The following is a 4,249-nucleotide window of genomic DNA, read 5'->3' as shown; positions in this document are numbered from 1 at the left end:
TAATCGGTTTCTAGGAGGCTTTTAGAATAGCACTAAGGTCTGTGGTTAACATTCCTTATAGAATAAAACGTGAAAGTCTGTTTAACATATTACATCTACTCATACCTCAAACATCAATTGAAACCACTCTGTGCTTTAAAAACATAATTGCTAACAATTTGGTGTATATCTTGCCTGAGAAGGTAGCTGGCTGTGTAGGCAACAGACAACAAGGCAGTTCACTAGGTTTTGAAACATTTGTTTCTGACAGTAAAGTTGAATTTTCGATTTGTAGCAGTGTTGCACTCTGAATGAACATCCAGACTTCTTCCGTTTGCTGAAAGACTGAAATACTTTAGGACACATCTTAGAAAGACAATACAACAGGTAAATGGATTCTTCTTTGCAACTTTTCCCCAGGGGTTGGAGGTGGCGGAGGGTAAGATATTCTTGTCTTTCCTTGTGTTTCTGATTTGTCATGTGATTACATTCATATGGACACTGCAGCACTTTTGGGTTGACTGATCTGGCTTTGAAATTCCAGGCTGAAGGGTTTTAAATGGGATTTCTTTTCACCATATTTGGGCTGCTTTGAGTGATTTGTCTATTACGAACAGAGAGGAAATGTAGTGTCCACTGGGCTGGAAAACTAGAGATTGCAGATGTCTCGGCCTAGAAGTGATTGCATGACTTTTAAAAAATGAATGGATTAATCATACGACTCTTGCATGTTTTAATCTGCTCTTTATCGCACCAGCATATGCAGCATTCATTATTTAAGATTATGTCCTTGGATGTAACATACATATACACACCCACATACAAAAAGTCCCCTTGAAATTGTTGGTTCACTGGCATTATCGATAACTGCCAATGCTTTATATGGCAACATCCATATAATTATGTATGATGACGGTAATTGCATGAGACGCTGACCTTTAACCAGTGGATGTCAATGCTCATCCAAGACTCCCTCTGTCTTTGAAGATGATGTACATGCAAAAATATTTCAAATAAACTTAAAGGCTCCAATTAGAAACAAAAAAGGTTTTACAGCCTGATGCAACACTGAGGAAGATTTTAAGATCTACAACGAACTTCTGAATTCTCCACTGGGGCTTTAAAGAGCCCAGAAACCAATATATAACTTAAAATAATCTACATAAAGTTGTTCAGTTAAAGAGAGGGGGAAAAATCAGCATTTAGGTTCCCTTAGAAATTTGGAATGGGTTCAAAATGAATGTCTGTGGTTAACAATTTACTGTTTTGCTCTTTAACATAAATTACATACACTCATACTTCAAAACATCTGACCATTGCTTTTAAGTCGCTAATAAGATCAAATAAAAATAGCCCAAAAAACCTCCAGAATAAAGCCAATTGAAATTTATCTGGCTATCGTAAAGAAAAATCATTTAACATCAATGTTTCAAAAATCATTTAACATCAATGTTTCATTGTTAGTATTAAGCAATAAGTGTGTTTTTAAGTCACAAAGAACCTTTATTTTTAAGACCACTGTATTTTCCTATTTAAAACAGACATGTTTACTGGGCCACCGAAAGATGCTGGTCTCAAAGGATTTTATTCGATTTTCGTGTTTTTTGTAGCAAGGACGGGATACGGAAAGGTTTAAATAATTCAGAAGGTGTAACGTCCATTGCTTAAGGTTTGCAAATCTGCTGACCTCTTGTACTTAAGCTAGAATTACTCAAACCTCTTGCTAGAGCACAGAGACTTTTCCACCAATCTATATAAAACCCTCTGAACTGACAAGCGCACATCTTTCTCTCTCGAGTTCCAGCACCTTGCACATGAGTGAAAATGATTGCTGAAAAAATCCCATCCAAGAGGTGCAAACAGGGGATGTTAATAACCCCATTCAGATATCGAGTACGGATGCACTCGCCTTCGGCAATAAACGGCTCTGTCTGCTCCAATCCCATTCACTTCCCATGCAACATAAACATCAAGGAGAGCCCCAGGCGATTTTGACGGGACTGCGTGCCGTCGCCTTTTGAAAAGGAGGAATAAAACAAAGGCAAACAAACAAGCCATTAAAAGGCATCGGGCAGCAGGGTGCAGCGGCGTCTGTGAGGTGTGAGGCCTCTCAAGCTTCATTATGACACCGCGGGACAGAGGCGAACAGTCAGGCGATGATGCATTCAGGGTCTCGTTAGCGGGCAGACGGGGCAAGGAACAGGCAGGCATCAGAGACTCGCTGGCTCATTACCATGTGGCACAGAGTCTCGCATGTGTCGAGTCCACCTTAGCGCCCGTCTCCTCGCATCAGTGCTGCATATCTGATCATCTGAAAATTATTCAATCTGTATGTGCTACCTGCAGGCCAAACTCAGCCCGGGCATATTGATTGATTCAAAGCAGAGCAACAGCACGCTGACCGGACGCTTGTGGTTAGTGCTTTCCTGTCAGAGACGTGCATCAGGAACCGAGAAAAATAAATAAATTATTAAACGCCTCTCCATTTCATAACGAGACACTAATAAAAGGAATCAGATCTGTCGGCGGGTGCGTCACGCCGGAGGTCGCTGATGATGTTTTGATCGATTTGCTTAGAGGTGCACTGGGTATTTTTGGCCACTTTTGAAAGGTTTTACACCTAAAGAAATTAATAGCATTGTCAACAAATACAGTGTTCGTGAGTCACGTCAGTGGCCAAGACAAAGCGGTTTAATTCCACATTAAGATGGTCACCATATTCAGATCACATGACCAGCCGAATATACACACTATTCTAGGCATCTGGTTAAGAAACAATTCAATTAGCATGGATTGGCTTTTTCTACAATGGCATTAATTATCCAAAACATTTCTGTGCCATGCTGGATCCACACCACTAGGTGTCAATACAAATGAAGACCACTTTTGTATCCAACACATAAGTAATAAGCTATTTCTGATACATTAGTCACTACAATGAAACATATTTGGGGTAGGATTTACTTGAAAAAAGCTAGGAAAACATTTTCACTGCTAGGAAATTTCTTAATTTGAAAAAACCGCAAATACCACACTGAATTGAAAATTTTAAAGCAGAACGACTGAAAAGTATTTTCTTGTAAAGCATACTCTAATTTTTGTCTTATTTGCAACTTCAAAAAATAAATTTTAAAAGTGTATAGGTAAATAACTACTAGAATAGCAAAGTGTAGTCAATTTTAAAACTATTTGTGCTACAAACCAGTGTGTTTATGATAACGACCCTTACCAAAAAGTAGTACTTCAAGTTTATTTTATTAAGTATACCTAAGTAAAGTTCAAGTATATTTAAGTATACTTTATGTAGTAAGTATACGAATATCAGTGTACTAGTAGTATACTTGTAAGTGTACTATTTCAAAAGTTGGCCCACTTTCTAGTATGTAAAAGTATACTTTTAAGTATACTTTAAGAATAACAGTAGTAAACTTTGAGTACACAACTAGTTTATATCAATATACTATACTATATATCAATATTGTATAAGTTGCTTGTACTGCAACTATACTAAAAGTGAACTTATAGCTATACTGAAAGTTTACCAATTAAATACTTGTAGTAGCATTTTTAGTACACTGAAGTATAGTCTCAGTAAACTACTAGTTTAGTAGTTTTATACTGCAAGTATACTCGTAAGTTTTCTTTAAGTGAACTTTACATTATACTTCAAGTATACTACTATGTCCCTATTTAGGTATTAATTTGTATATATTTTGTTATATGAATATCTGAACATACAAACCATCAAAAGAAAGAACAGGGTATCTGCTTGTAAACAAAAACATTTTATTCTAGCTTCATGCATTCTTTTTTTTTAAAACTTGAATGTGGGTAAGTTTCATAAATAAAAAATAAAGAAATAAACATTTTGAAAAAAAAGCTGAAAAAGACAATGAATTGGATTCAGAATGATAATCAACACGTAGATAAAGTCGATCAACACCCCAAAGCTTGACAGTCATCATTACCTCTTCATTGGTCGACATTTTATTCCATAACGTTACACAGTTTTGATGCTGTTTTATGTCTGATGATCGTGTTAGATTACATGTGGAAGCATCTGTTGTTTCGGTTTCTTCTTCACTTGTGATTTTTGGAAATTCTGTACAGAAGATATACTTTCCTATTTTTAGTTTAAAAGTATACTAATAGCACACTTGAGTAAACTTCTTTTTCGTAAGAGGATAACAAATTAAAATAATGTGATAACATCAAACAGCATAAAAGACCGTTTAGTACAACTAAAATAACTGTAAGCAAATGACACCGG

The sequence above is a fragment of the Sinocyclocheilus grahami genome, unplaced genomic scaffold, assembly GCF_001515645.1.
Source record: "Sinocyclocheilus grahami isolate Dianchi unplaced genomic scaffold, SAMN03320097.WGS_v1.1 scaffold53.1, whole genome shotgun sequence".
NCBI lineage: Eukaryota > Metazoa > Chordata > Actinopteri > Cypriniformes > Cyprinidae > Sinocyclocheilus > Sinocyclocheilus grahami.
This window is presented reverse-complemented; position numbering follows the sequence as displayed.